We start from the raw sequence: 16,330 nt of genomic DNA on the forward strand, positions 1-16,330 counted from the left end.
TGAGCCAGGCAACTAGGGGGCCCCTTCACTGTGGAGAAATTGGTGCTGCGGGAAAGGCAAGACTCACTCCCTTGCTGGAAACAAAGACCCCTTAGGAGAGAGAAATGTTCGTGGAATGAATGAATAAACAAGTTTGACCTACTGCTCTCTTCCTTATGGGGACGTGGGAGAAACTGGGCAGGGCACAAAGGAAAGGGCTGGGTGTGATCACAATTTTTGCTTTCAATATTTTACTGAGGAAATCTGTACAACTGCCTATTTCCGCCGCACATGAGGCTTCGGGTGCCCTCGCCTGCACCAGTGTTTATGATTGACAAGGGAAGGCCCGATTTCCCCCATCACACTCCTGTGTTCCCTACCCCAAACCTTCTACTCCGCTCAGGCCAGTCTTAAATAATAGCCATTCTTGCTTTGGTGGCCAACCTCCTCTCACCCCCTTAAATGCCGCTATCACACAAGGCTTAGCCTTTGAGCCACAGGAAAGCACCCCGCATGCCCCGTAGCGTCCCTCCCTACTCGCCCTCTTTTTGCAGGTACTATTTTCTAAAACAATATGGTGATGGACTTTTAAAAACCCATGCTGTCATGAACTCAAAATCATTCCAGACTATTTGTAGTATCATCTGCCCAAAGAGATTGTGAACTCCCCAAGGGCAGGTTTGGAATTTGACACACAATTAGGGCTGAAAAAACTATCTTCCTTCCACATACATTCCCCAGTAAAATCAATCAACTCTTCTTGTCACAACAATCTTGGTAGTGGTAGGTTAGAGAGGAGTCCCAGGAAGTTTCTTTAGATCAGGTTTCAACTGATAACAATCAAAAGGTCTTAAACCACTTTTTCATTCCAGATGAATCTCTGGTGTTTCCTCTGCCCAGTTAGAGGTGCTAAGGAGGCCCTCAGGGTTGGTAGTTATGGGTGGCAAGTTGCACTATAAGTCCTTTGGACTTTTTGGTGGTTTGTATTGCAACACATATTTAGGAGAAGCACAATACCTGTACAGCTGAGGGCAAAGTGGTGGGAGGGGCAGGGGGGCGCTGCAATATTGATCTGGTCTCTAGGATCAGAACTTCAACAGTAAATGACAAAAAAAGAAGGGGGGGGGTAAAATTCCATGTTTTTATTGACAGTTTGATTTGTCTTTTCGAGGGCCAAACTGAGGCACGCCTGCTAACTCCATCAGGCTTCCAGCTGAGGCCTGATGTGCTCTGAGCAATTGCTGTTATGCTTTGGGCTTGAATGCATTGGACACAGTGTCCTCATTCAACTTCTGGGAAACGATATTGCCAAATACCTATTGGTCATAATTTTGTTTGATTTCTAAGCTACTGTTCTAGAAGAGCGGCATTTTTTAAACTTTCAGAATGGGACCAAGTGGTGGATAGTGATGAATTCAGTGGATTACTACTAGCTTTTTATTTCCTTCAATGCAGTAGAACAGAATACTTTTTTAAAAAATCAGTATGCCATATGTACTATTATTCTGCAAATCTTTTATCTTGATTATGCGTGTATATATATGTGTGTATATATATACATATGCATATATTTGTGGTTATCTGTGTGTTCATATATATGTGTGTGTGTGTGTGTGTATTATGAGTTGTGATGTAAAACAGGTCCCCAACCCCTGGGCAGCAGACTGGTACCAGTCTGAAGCCTGTTAGGAACTGGGCTGCACAGCAGGAGATGAGCGGCAATTGAGCAGCATTCGGCCTGATCGGGGTGGCTTTAGATTCTCATAGGGGCACAAATCCTATTGAGAACTGCACATGTGAGGGATCTAGGTTGCATACTTCTTATGAGAATCTAACTAATGCCTGACAGTCTGAGTTGGGACAGTTTCATCCTGAAACCATCTCCAACTTTTTGTGGAAAAATTGTCTTCCACAAGACCGGTCGCTGGTGCCAAAAGGTTGGGGACTGCTGATGTAAAATGTATTTCTTGCTGCGGGTTGGGGTATCAAAGAATTTTGAAAGCTACTGAAAGTGAATTTTATTTCCTATCCTAAGACAGAAAAACGGTCACAAATATCAGTTATCAATTCTGGATTTTCAGGAATGCATTGTCAGGATGCCGTGTTAGAACTATTTATTGAAGGTAGGTGGCTATCTTCTGTACAATTTTTTGACCACTATTTCCTGATAAAATAGAGTGGTTCTGTTTCCTGGAAGCTGTCATTGGTTGACATTTTCTACTTGTCGTTAAACAACTGGTTTTTAAGATGACCCTCAAAATTCTATTTATCCAGCACTACAATTTGCCAAAAATAGGCTTACACATAAAATTTGCTTCTATCTACCCTCCATTTCCAACTGTATAGTTTCATTTGCAGATTAGCTTCTATGGCTTTCTTTGATCTGGCCCAGTCTATATTTCCAATCTTATTTTCCATTATTCCTTGTGGTAGGCAGCTTCTAGGATAGGCCCCAATAAATCACCACCTGCTGGTATTCATACATATTTGTAATCTCCTCTCCTTGAATATGGGCTGGACCTAGTAATGCACTTCTATCTGGCAAAAGTGATAGCATGTCACTTCTGAGGCTAGGTTACAAAAAGACAGGCCGGGCGTGGTGGCTCATGCCTGTAATCCCAGCACTTTGGGAGGCTGAGGAAGGTGGATCACCTGAGGTCAGGAGTTGGAGACCAGCCTGACCAACATGACGAAACCCCGTCTCTACTAAAAATACAAAAATTAGCTGGACGTGGTGGTGCATGCCTGTAATCCCAGCTACTCGGGAGGCTGAGGCAGGAGAATGGCTCGAATCTAGGAGGCGGAGATTGTGGTGAGCCGAGATCACGCCATTGCACTCCAGCCTGGGCAACAATAGCGAAACTCTGTCTCAAAAGAAAGAAAAGACTGTGGCTTCTATCTTGTTCTCTTGTTCACTTCCTCTGGCTCTCTTCTTCATTTGCTTTGAAGCAAACAAGCTGCCATCTTGTGAGCTGTTCTATGGAGAGACCCATATGTCAAGGAACGGATGTTTCTGGCAACTACCAGGTAGAACCTGTGGCCTGCCAACAGTCATTTGAGTAAGTGTGGAAGTAGATTCTGCCCATTTGAACCTTGAGATGAATGTAGTCCCAGCTAATACCTTAGCCAGAGGACCAGATAAGCTCAGCCCAGATGTTTGACCCACAGAAACAAGTGATAATAAATGTTTATTGTTTTAAGCCACTACAGTTTGGCACATTTTATTACTCAGCAATAGATGGTTATCCCTTCACATATATATTCCCCTTCACATACCCTATGCTTTTGCCAATATATGTTGCTCAGTGTTCTCAATATAAACTGTTTTCCATTTAAACCATTTCTACTACTTGGAATGTTCTTCATACCTCCTCTTCCCTGCCACTATATATTTAAATTATATCTTTCCTATCAACTCCTCTTTATTTGGTGATCCCATTTGAAACTGATTTCACTTTACTTTCAACTTAGTGCCTTATAAATATCTTTTTTTTTTTTTTTTTTTTTGATGACACTTCTTTTTCTGTTGTCTACATACTAGATTTGATGTTAGTGTCTTTTCAGGGCAGTCTCTTGCTAATCACGTCCAGTCTAGTTACTTGTAAAAATAAGGCACTTTTTGAATATGTAAATGAATTAAATACTTTTTTCTTTATAGTACTGATCACCACCTGAAATTATGTTAAATATATTCATTTATTTACTTTTTAATTGTTTGTCTCCCTCACTAGAACATAAGCGCACAAGGGCCGGGATTTAATCAGCTTTGATCACTGCTAGTTCCAGCACCTGAAGTAGTGCCTGACAATACATTTGCTGAATGAATAAATGCAAGGTAAATAGTTTTGAGTTTCTCAAGAACCAGGAGAAACCTATTATATGTTATGTCTAAAGGGCATATATCCTATCCCTTACTTCCTAAAGCAGAACTCTTGATTTCTCTATCAAAACTATTTTTCCTTGAACCTTTCCGAGTTAGAATAACACCATGATTCATAAGGGAGCTCAGGCCCCAAACCAAGGAACCATCCTGAGTCCTCCTTTTCCTCAAATAACCAACCCATCAGCAAGTCATGAGGGCTCTGCCTCCACATATATTCAGAATTCTGTTACTTCTCACCATCTGCATTGCTCTGGCCCTAGTGGGACTATCATCTCTCTCAAGACATCTCCTGAATCATAGCCTAGCTCATGTGTGGGTTTCCATTCGTGGTGCTCACAGTCCATTCTCTACCTGTGAGTCATTTAGTAGCCATCTTGGTAATCAGATTGAAAAAACAGTACATAAAGGGTTTTGTACTATCTGCAGTTTTAGGCATCCACTGAGGGTCTTGAAACGTATCTCAAGCAGATAAGGGAGAACTACTGTATCTTTATGCAGCTCCCTTCTTATCATTTAGATCTTATCTTAAATGTCACTGACTCAAAAAAATCTTCCTTGGCCATTCCAGCAAAAGTTCCTCCTTGCTGTCCTATTCCCCACTGTCCTATTTTATTTTTTAGTGCAATGTGTGAAAACACATTATTTGTTTGTTTGCTTATGATCTTCTGCAACATTAACTCCATGAGGAAAAGACTGGTTTGGCTCATTATTAAATGAATCTTCAGTGCCTAAAACAGTGCCTGATACATAAAAAGTGTTCAATAAGTGCTTGTTGATTTAGTACTTTCAACTTTTTCCCTCAGTGCCTAGCACAAAATAAACTCTGAATCCATATTTGTTGCAATGCCTTGTTGGTAGAAAATACAGTGTTTCTTTTTTCTCAGATCCAGTCTTGTCTTTTCTTCCCTCCCTCCCTCTCTCCCTCCCTCTTTCTTTTTTTTTTTTTTTTTTCTTTTTTCTCTTCTTTTCTCTCTCTTCTTTCTTTCTTTTCTTGCTCTGTCGCCTAGGCTGGAGTGCAGTGGTGCGATCTTGGCTCACTGCAAACTCTGTCTCCTGGGTTCAAGCTATTCTTGTGCCTCAGCCTCCCCGTAGCTGGGATTACAGACATGCGCCACCATGCCCGGCATTTCAAACCCAGTCTTATGTAAGACACAAGCATGAGAATGAATTGCAAGCCTTGCTTTCTAATGACTTTGTTTCACCTAATTAAATGCCCCTTTGCTATGTATACAGTCTCACTCCTTTGTCTTAGGACAATATCATTCAGAATTCAAGTATGAACACTGGCATTGTGGAGAGACAGTGAAATTATTTTTCCTTTCCTCCATCTCCCTTCAAACCACACCTTTCCCCTTATTCCAATGACTTCCATATTTTCTTATTTTATTTTATTTTTATTTTTTTAAGGGACAAGTCTCGCTCTGTCGCCCAGGCTGGAGTGCAGTGGCGCGATCTTGGCTCACTGCAAGCTCTGCCTGCCAGGTTGATACCATTCTCCTGCCTCAGCCTCCTGAGTAGCTGGGACTACAGGCGCCTGCCACCACGCCCACCTAATTTTTTGTATTTTTAGTAGAGATGGGGTTTCACCGTGTTAGCCAGGATGGTCTCGATCTCCTGACCTCGTGATCTGACTGCCTCGGCCTCCCAAAGTGCTGGAATTACAGGCGTGAGCCACTGTGCCCGGCTTCTCATGTATTTAACTTTTTTCCTCACATAGTGAAGACTGGAGAATAATTAAATGTTTAAAATTAACTAATAAAAATTGTATTTATCATATACACCACCATGTTTTGAAACACGTATACACTGTGGAATGGTTAAATTGAGCCAAATAACATATGCATTACCTCATATACTTACTTTTTGTGGTGAGGACAGTTAAAACCTATTTTCTTAGCAATTTTCACAATACATTGTTATTAACTATAGTCACCATGTTGTACAATAGAGCTCTTGAACTTATTCCTCCTATCTAACTGAAATTTTGTTATCTTTTGACCAACATGTCCCCAAACGTCCTCCCCTCCACTCCCTCAGCCTTTGGTAACCATCATTCTATTCTTTACTTCTATGAGTTTGACTGTTTTAGATTCCACATACAAATAAGATCATGTGATTGGTCTTTCTGTGCCTGACTTTTTTCCACTTAGCATAACGTTCTTGAGGTTCATCCATGTTGTTGCATTTCCATATCTTTAATATTAATCTTTCCAGGTGCCTGAGGAAATTCTTGTCTCAACTCTTCTTTTTATGATTTTGTATATTTTATTCTTGGGATCATAAATAGAAAGTGCTTGATAAATGAACGGTTGTATTCAATCTTTGTAAGATGGCTCTCAAGTCTAAAGCAACAGTATGGACTCTGTGAGCACTTTGCTGACTTTGTCATGTTTTTCTGGTGTTGACAGATACTCTGTTAGATATCAATTGCTATGTAACAAATTATTCCAAGACTTAGTGTCTGAAAGCAACAATAGTTTAAAATCTTTCAAAGTGTCTATGAATCAGGAATTCAAGAGCAGTTCAGTTGGGTGTTCTGGCTTTAAGTCTTTTATGAGGTTGCAGTCGACTGTGAGAGGGCTGTAGTCATCTGAGGGCATGACTGGGGCTGGAAGATCTTCCAAAGTCATTCCCATGTTGGCAAGTCGGTGCTGGCTGGTTGGTTCCTCTGCAAGAAGGTGTCTGCACAACCCTGACTGAATGCTTTCAAGACGTGGCAGCTGGCTTAACCCAGAGCGAGTTTGCCAAGAGACAGCAAGGCAGAAGCTGCAATGCCTTTATGAACTAGCCTTGGAAGTCACTCTTTATCATTTCTGCCATATTCTATCAGTCGCAAAGGCAAGCCCTGATTCAACATAAAAGGGGACTATACAAGGGAGTGAATACCAGGAAGTAAGCATCACTGGGGGCCATTTTGGAAGCTGGCTACCACAGAGGTTGTCAGCAGAAAGAATTCTATTCTATTCTATTCTATTCTATTCTATTCTATTCTATTTTATTTTATTTTATTTTGATACAGGGTCTCACTCTGTTGCCCAGGCTGGAATGCAGCAGTCTGATCAGAGAGCCCAGGTTCAGGTGATCCTCCCACCTCAGTCTCCTGAGTAGCTGCGACTACAGGCACAGGCCACCACGTCTGGCTAGGCTAATTTTTTGTGGAGACAGGGTTTCAGCCAAGTTGCCCAGGCTGATCTCAAACTCCTCAGCTCAAGCAATCCACCTACATCAGTTTCTCAAAGTGCTGAGATTACAGGTATGAGCCACTGTGCCCAGCCAGAAAACTTTTTTTTGGCAATAAACACAATATGCAATTGCAAATGGCTTAAATAATGACACTATCTCACATAAGAAGAAGTATGTAGAGAGTGCAGTTCTGGGGTTAATTATTGGCCCTGATACCTCCCTCCAAGACAAAGAGCTCATTATATTTTCACTTTGCCTTCTTCAACATGGTGGAGATCTCTCCCATCATGGTCACATGTTGGCTGCAGTGGTTTTAGGGATCATAGGCAGACAGAACCACATCCATTGCAAAAGAAAGGAGCGTCATTTTGTGAGTTAATTTTATTATGAGAGATAACATTTCCTGGAAATGCTGTTATTGTTATCTCAGATCCCACTGGCCAGGACTGGATAACATAGTAATGCCTAAGAGACATATTATATTGTAAATCCATATATTTCCAAGCATCAGTATTTTGTAAATGCATACCTCACTTTTCAGCAAGAAAAAGAAAATTAAGAGCCCAGAGAAACTCAATCTTAAAAAAATTTAGAAATATGACCGGGCGCGGTGGCTCATGCCTGTAATCCCAGCACTTTGGGAGATCGAGATGGGTGGATCACCTGAGGTCAGGAGTTTGAGACCAGCCTGGCCAACATGGTGAAACCCCATCTCTAGTAAAAATAGTAAAAATTAGCTTGGTGTGGCGGCAGGCGCTTGTAATCCCAGCTACTCTGGAGGCCAAGGCAGGAGAATGGCTTGAACCGGGAAGGCGGAGGTTGCAGTGAGCCGAGATCGCGTCATTGCACCACAGCCTGGGCAACAAGAGCAAAACTCTGTCTCAAAACAACAACAACAACAAATTTAAAAATATTTAGATAGTTTTACAGATACTTTAGTACAGACATACTCAATTCTGTCAAGACTGAAGAACTTTCCAGGGACCTAGTATCAGAACTCTGTTTCTCTCATCTCCTTCCCAAACAAAAGAGGGGAAAGAATGGCTTGACTAATGACCTTCTTGTGATACTTACCTGTTGGCCTTTTCATTTGACCCTGGAATGTTCTGTTTTGCTAGGTGTAGTATATGCCAATGAATGTGAAAGAAAACAGTGGCAGAGAGATGAAGGATTTATTGACAATGGTTCTTTGGCTAGGTAGAATGACACCTGCTAATTACCAATAAGTGTCTTGGAAAGTGAAATGTTAAAGCAAAATCACAGATGTGATTCTCATATATATGCTTAAGGTTATTCAGAATGTGGTAAGGTCACAGAAACAATCAACAATTAAGCTAGAAGAAAATAGAAGTTTTATTGAAGTGCTCTATTGTTTTAAAAAATTAAAAATTTCAGATCCTTACAATTTTCCAAAATAGGATCATTAAAAAAAAACCTTTATTTTTGTACTTGTTAGAGATCTTCTTGTCTAGAGAAATGACAGTGACTGAATGTATGTGTTGTACCCAAAGCACTCACAGGCCACGATGGACCTACATTCCTGGCCTTCAGTCAGTTTCCGGATCTTTCTTTGCCCAGGGCTAAGATACTTAAATAAGGATTTATTAAAATTAACATACCTGCAATTCTGGTTCTTAGATGGGAAGCATTTAATATATGGGCTTGGTTCTGAGATCTTTACTTGATAAAACTCCAACTGTTTTGGCTGACATCTTTGGCACTTTGTGACTGATTAAGGCACCTGCCTCCGGTTCCATGTCACTTCGTCTTGGGACACGTGGTGCTAATGCCACTTTTCAACGCCCACGCTATTCAGCGACATTAACCCGACAGTCCAGGGCTAAACAGTTGCTTAAACAGTTAAATGTGTGTTTTCTTGAGGTTGTGTACGTTTTCCACGTACACAACAACCCCCTTTGAGTGAAACAATTTTGTTGTGTAACGATTTGTCACTTCTACATGGATGAGGTCAACGAAACCCTCAAAGTTGCTGTCTCAGGAATATATTTTGTTCGTGGTTGGGAAAACGAAGTGGAGAATGTTACAGCATAGGGAAAATAGCTTGTTTATTTTCTCAGTGGTTAAGTGGGAGTGGGTAAAACACAATTGGCCGTGCATGTGCTTTGTTTAAACGGCGGTGCAGTAATTCTAAATGAGAAGACAAGAATCCCATCGTCACCGTCTTCTCCCTTTGTCTCACATTCCGCCTGGAGGTGTGGGGGGTCTCACTCAATGCGGAGGTGGCGGGGCTGGGGGGCGGCGCCCCAGAGGCGAGGGCGGAGGCGCCAGGCGCCGCTCCTGGCCTCTCAGGATACCAGTCGGCTACAAGCAAGGTCGGGGGCAAGGCCGCGTGGCGGCTTGGAGCGCCGCGAAGGAAGCGAGGGCTGGCGGCCCCCAGGGCAAACGGCTCTGGCGGCGCCAGCCTGGGGCGCTGCAGCGGGCGGGGCGGGCGCAGGGCCGCTCCCGGGAGAGAAAGGAACCTTCGCAATGTCGGAGCCCGGCTGTGGCCGGAAAACGGAGGGAAGAAGGAAAAGGAGAAGGAAGAGGGAGGGGGAAAAGGAGGTGGGGAGACGAAGGAGCGAGGAGGCGGCGGGCAGGGCCTGCGGCGCGCAGCCCCGGTAGATCTCCGGAAATTTTCCACTAACGCTCCGCGCGCCAGGGCCGCCCAGGCGCAGCCCGCCTCTGCGCGCCTGCGACCCACGTGACGGTGATTCACTAGGCGCCCCCTTCCCAGCCCGCGCGCGGACTTGGGAGTTGAGCGGGGGAGCTGGGGTTGGGGAGGAGGAAGAGGAGAAGGAGCGGGGAAGGGTTCGGGAAAAGGGAGGAGGGGAAGCAGAGGGGATGAGGAGGTGCGGAGGCGCCAGCTGGTATCTGGGCCCCGCCTCCCGGGTGTGTGGGGGTCGAGTCGGGGGCCCAGTAACGCCCCCTGCAGTCCAGCCTGGGCAGGCTGGGAGGCTGGCGGGTTCGCGCCAGCCACGCTCGCCTGCGTGGTGGAAAACCTAGAGAGCCCTACAGCGTCAGGTCTAATCCCGGGCCACCTCGAGGCCCCGCGGAGTTTTCGCGAACGCGCCGGGCGGTGCAGGGATGCCCTGCTTGGGAGAGTGCAGGGTGGGAAGCGGGCACGCCCTGTTGGCAGCTGCCCGCGCTTGTGTACGTGGCTGCTGACGTGGAGAACTGTAGCTGTGGAAAGCCTGCGCCCCAGGGAGGGACGCGGGGGTGCAGTCGCGGCCCATTATCTGTGCCCGGGAAGTCCTGAAGGCTCCAGGAGCTATCGCATTAAACCCCCAGACCCACGAGAAAATCCTTGAAGCTTCGGTGAGCGTGGGATTTGGCGTGCTGTTGGTTCCGTATGGTTCCCCATTAAGACTTAGAAGTCGGCATACCAAGATTTCCTCTTACTCTTCGGCTGTGTTGAGTAGACATTACACAGACACCCCGCCCATGACTCTGGTCTTGCAAGGAAACATTCATTTCATAAATACTGCAACCGTTTCATCTTTCGTGTCCTTTTAGGTTCTTTCTAGTAATTGTGAACTTTTCCTCTCAAGTCATTCCATCAAAGTCTTGGAAGCAAATGAAAAAAACATACTGGCCTGAAATAGAGTTAAGATCTTTCTTTACCAACTGCCTTTCTGGGGAAGACAGCGTGGTGGGTTTGCAGTTCAGGTTTCCTCACAGCCTCTCCTGGGGGTCTTTTTCCCTCTCTGGTACCTTGAGGCATAGGACAGAAGGGAGCTGCTGAAGTTTCTGGATGTCCCTTGTTTTTTACATTTGTTTCAACTTCTGGCCAGGACTGTGTGTATTGTTTTCTCATAGATTTCTGCAGTTAGAATTATTGTAATTAGTAAGAATAGTAATCTTCATATAAGGCTTAGGGTACACACTAAGGTCTTTATAAATATGTGCATATTCATTTCTCTCATCAACTGTGAGGAGGTACGGGCTATTCTTACCCCATTATTCACCTTTTACAAATGAGGAAACTGATCCTTGGAGAAGTTAGATAACTTGCCCAAGGCCATTCGTTCTCTAAGAGGAGGAACTGGAATTTGACCCCAAACTGTCAGGTAAATCCAATGCTTTGTTCACTATGCAGTATAAATTCTTTATTAATAAATTTAATTGTATTGAAATTTTAAGTTTACATTTTGGTGGGATTTCCCCCCTGTTTTATTAAAGTGGCCTTCCTGAATTTTATTATGGAGGGATGTTTAAAGTTAGTTTGGGTAGAAAGCCACACACAATTTTAAAAAGGAAGTCTTATGAAGAAATCATGCATTCCAAGGCAGTGTTACATTTTTCTTACATGGTAGATTATTGAAATATTTGACCTAAGAACTTATTTTTTTCTCAGGAGAAAGGTTTGTCTTCATACATCTTTAGCCCTGAGCAAATGGTGAATCTTCCAGGAGAATGACGATGAGGCTTTTTAGTCTTCGATATATATCGATTGAAATGTACTCAAGAAGTGAATACCCTTGAAAGGACGATGACATAATGCCAAATGAAAAGGAAATTTCCCAAAGAAAGCTAGATAATGGATAGATTTGATAACAAGATACTACTGGTTTTTTCCTTCTGGAACCTTCTTTTCTGCACTTGAAACCTTCCCCATCCAGCCAAGACTGGGTTAGAAGCCCCTTTTGTGTGTTCGTGTGTGCGCAAGGTCTGCCCTTGTAGTGGTACTGACCACGCTGTATTCTCGTGGCCTGTTCACCTGGCTGTGCTTCCCAGGAGAGTAGGTGCCTCGAAGAGCAGACATCCTGTCGGGCTCAACAGAGTACAACAGCTTGTCCGGAGGGCTCAGGACAGTTGTTTGTCCTAGAGTTATGGGAGTTATTGAGCTAAGCAATACTTGTTAAAAGCATGAGCTTACACAATTGATTAGCCATGTCTTGTTAGGATGTACTGAATTGGGATTTAGCAGAAACTGGGAGAGCAATGTACCCGTCAGGAGCTGTCTGTTCAATCTTGGTCTGTATATATCCCACTGACCCAGATGTTATTTTGTACATAATAGTTTTGATGTTTATTAAGAACAAAAACAACCTCTTTAAAATTGTGTGTCCAGTTAGCTAACTTTATTTCAGCATCCAATTAATAATCAGAGGTTTAATAACTACAGCTTTAATTCTGGCTTCACAATGATAGAATGATAAAATCAGGATTTTTTTTGGCTGAAGGAAACCTTATAACTGCTCTGTCCAGTACACAACCACTAGCCACATGTCTATTTGAATGAATTAAACTTAAAAAAATTAATAATTAAGTTCTTCAATAGGGCACTTTAATTGCTCAGTAGCCACATGTGACTACTTAAAAATAAAATTAATTGTATTCATTCAAAAATGGATAACACTGACATAGATAGTTCCATTATTGTAGAAAGTATTATTGGACAGGGCTGATAAGTTACCAAAGGAAAAAAAAACAGGTAAAAGAAGATATTTTAGATAGCATTAACATTCTTACATACAAAGAACATTACACTCATATTCCAGGTGTCTTTTATTAGGTTGGTGCAAAAGTAATTGCGGTTTTTGCCATTACTTTTAATGACAAAATATTTCATATATGATAAACATGTTTCCTTAGCAGTCATACCTAAATTAATGCATATTTAAGCATATTCAGGAGAATGAATGGTTCAAAAGGATTCCTTTTTGCATTCCTTTAAAGTGAATACTCATTCCAGTTGATCCTTTGTGAGTCTTATTTTTTTGTTTAAACATACTGAAATCAACTTGAGTCACTACACAAGATTCATTAGATTTGGCTGTGCTTTTTAAGCTCGCATGATTGAGAAACTAAAATACTCAGTAATGTTGGTAAAGGACAAATGCCAGATAGTTTTGGACAGACCAAATATATATTTAATGACATCACACATGCAATATAGACAGTTCTCAATTTACAAACACTCTATTGAGAAGCAGCCGTAGGTTAAATATAAAACATACTGGGTGTACCTTCTTTAAAATCCTCCTAAGAACAGTACCACCAGGGTATCCATTGTATAAATGAATTAGTATATAAAAAAATAATAATAAGTCTTAGAATTAGAGAATGCTGTAGAGGCAATAAAGAGCGTGTGTAAAACTCTGGGGGAATTAGTTGAGGTTATTTCCACAGTAGAGCAGATTTGCTTAAGTAACCCCCTGACAAAAATAGCTTAGTTCCGCCTCCCACCAGCATGCCTGCTGTGTGCATTTCCCCCAGTCCTTCAGTCGTTAAAAATTTTCCCATTTCATTTATACTCCAGTTTCAGTTCTGTTGATTCAAAGTTTTGGGACTTAGGGCAAGTTTGCTAGCTTCTCTGAGCCTCAGTTTTTTAAACTGTTAAATAGGAATAACAGCATGATGAGTGCCAAGAATTAAAGAAAAATTTATGTGAAAATATAGATTAGAAAGAAAACTAATATAAATGCAAGGGATTATGATCATAAATGCTCATAAAACTTCAGTACTCCCTGGGAAGGGCAAATGGCCATCAGTCATGTGCACGTGATCAGAATCTGGGCCGTCATGTTTTTTTAAGCAAGTTGATGGCCTGAGGGTTCTTGGCCAGGTGGGAGGAGGCTGCTCTGGGATGTCGAAGAGAGATTTTAAAAAGGAGATGGAAGGCTGTGAAAACATAGTTCAGATTGGAGGGAGCTTGGGCAAATACCACCTTTTCCTTTAAGGAATGAATGTAATTGCTTGCATTTTCTCTCTACTTCCATCCTCTCATTGATTTATTCTGAAGGCTAAAGTTTCTACTTTACATTCTAATTCATCTGACATAGTGTGTTTTTAAAAAACTTAGCATTGCTTGCTTTGATTTTCCAGTTGTCTTTTGCTGATGGAGCCTCTGTGAAGGGCAAATTCAAAGTACAGTTGGGTGCTGCAGTGCAGGAGTGGGAATGTGTGGCTGTGGTTATGAAGGAGCCTAGGCAGCTATGCCTTTAGCCCCTGGTGAAGCAGTGCTGGTCACATTTTGCCAGTCAAACGGAGAGGCAGCAGTAGTAAGACCAGACCAAATCAAACCAAACCAAGCAAACCACAGGGGAATGGAGGTAGGTGAAGAGCGCCAAAGAGAATGATGGCTCACAACAGTTCTAAGCATGGTACATATATCAGTTCATTTAAGCCTTATGATGATCCTATAGGGTCAGTACTATTATCGTTATTATCCCCAACTGAGGCACAGAACAACTGTGTGACTAAGCAACTGTGCTCAATGTCACACCACTCTTCAGTGATAGAAGTGACATTCTAACTCAGGCAGCTGGATCTGGAGTTTGTCCTCTTAACTACTACACTAGCAATTCTCAAACTTTCTGGTCTCAGGACCCCCTTGCAGTCTTAAAAAGTGTTAGATGTCAATGTATTTAAAAGTAATAACCAACTCACAATATGCTAATATAAATAACATTTAAAAGTGAAAATAGCTATGTTTCTCTATGTACAAAAGGTTGAGAATGGCATCGAAGAATGAAGGATCAAAGAATGGTATCACTTTATAGTTTTGCAAACTTATGCACTATACTGTACCTCCTTTGGTGTGACAGTGGTTGAGAGGAAATGAGAGAGACTAAAAGGTGCAAGTGATGGGAACTCAAGACCTGTCTCAGTGAGGCCTCCACACTCTCGTATGAGGAAGAAATGATAACTAAAGAATTGTCTGGAGAGTGTACAGCAGCATCTGGATTTTCATGCCTAGTTTAATCTTCAATAGATTGTTTGGATTCATTTCTCTCTCTCTCTCTCTCTCTGTGCATGTGTGTGTGTGTGTTTGTGTGTATGAGCATACACACACATATTTGAGGTTAGGTTAAAAACTTTGTCATAAAATGTATGTAAACTGGAAAGGATTTTAGAGATTATCTGACAATTCTTTTTCTTTTATAGATGAATGCATCTGAGGCCAGACAGGAAAATGACTTATCGCTGGTTGAATTGCTGGTTAGTGGCTGGATTGGAGGTAGAACCCACATCTTCTGCCTCTTTATTCTACTCATGTCCTGTCATGGAAATTAGTCAATCTAATTACTGTTATTATAGAAGTCTGTTTCACCAGAAAGTTTGTGAATTGACAACCATAAAATCTGTGGTAAATTCACAGGCTTCATCAATGCCATTGTGAAATATTGACCGTCTGCTTCCCAGATTGCAACTCCCTCAGGCTTGGTCTGTTTGCTGTTAGGATTTGTTACAACTTCTTGCTTATTGCCTTTTGTTTCACAAGCAGTGCTGAATATGGGCTGGGTATTGGAAAGAGGATAAGCAAATGAGAACCCACAGTTCTGTGATGTGAAAACACTGATTGGCTAGTCCCCGTTATCTGCAGGATGTGCTTTTCTTAAGGATGAACATATTTTGGTTCACAGGTTTCCAAGACAAGCACATTCTTGCCAACATGATCCTTGGACAAACTGTTCTGGAATTTGAGCTCGCTACTGGAAGAGGGTTAAGTCCAGGACACACACACACATTTCAGTGGGGGGCAAGCTGTAGTTGGCTATGTTAGCACCTCATTATACAACAGTTTCAAGATAAAGTGATTCCAGATGTGTTCTCAGCAAGTACCTAGTACTTACGATTTTTACCCATTAGCCTAAAATCTACTTTCAGAATTTTGGGGAAGCCAGAGTTAGTTAATTAACTAATTATTCTTCATAAAGTTGATTCTAAGTTGACTATAATTTGCAGTATATTTCAAGTTAGAGGATACCCATTATAACCATATAAAACATACACATTTATAGACACATATATATATTATCACACAGACTTGCCTTTGACAATTATTATAAGTTCATTTGAAGTACTAGTTTAATGATCATTAGGTTCCTTTGTCCTGGAAATTTCATTTAGAAACATTAGGAAAATATGTATCTAAGAAGTAGTATTCTAGTTTCTTCTTATTGATGAAGCTGCATTGACAGTCATTGTTAGTCTGAAGCATAAATTTCATGAGTAAGTCCTGGTTAAAAGGCTCCCTCCCTTGTTTAAAAAAACAAGATTTGAAATTTTTTGCTTTGTAACCTAAATTTATGAAAAAGAGTTAAAGAGAAAAGATGATGTTTTCCCTGCTAATTCGTATTATTGTTAGGAATATGGAATTTTTGCATCACTTGGCCCTAGAAGGTGGAGAGCTAAAGGTGAACATTTCATTTTGCTCTCAAATATTTTAAATTTGTCTGCAGAAATTATGATTTCTGCTGAATACAATGGAAGCCTTTTTAGCTGGTCTTACTTGAGTTGAGAATATTACATCCTAATATGCTCTTTTGATTTTATTTT

The sequence above is a fragment of the Chlorocebus sabaeus genome, chromosome 11, assembly GCF_047675955.1.
Source record: "Chlorocebus sabaeus isolate Y175 chromosome 11, mChlSab1.0.hap1, whole genome shotgun sequence".
Lineage (NCBI taxonomy): Eukaryota > Metazoa > Chordata > Mammalia > Primates > Cercopithecidae > Chlorocebus > Chlorocebus sabaeus.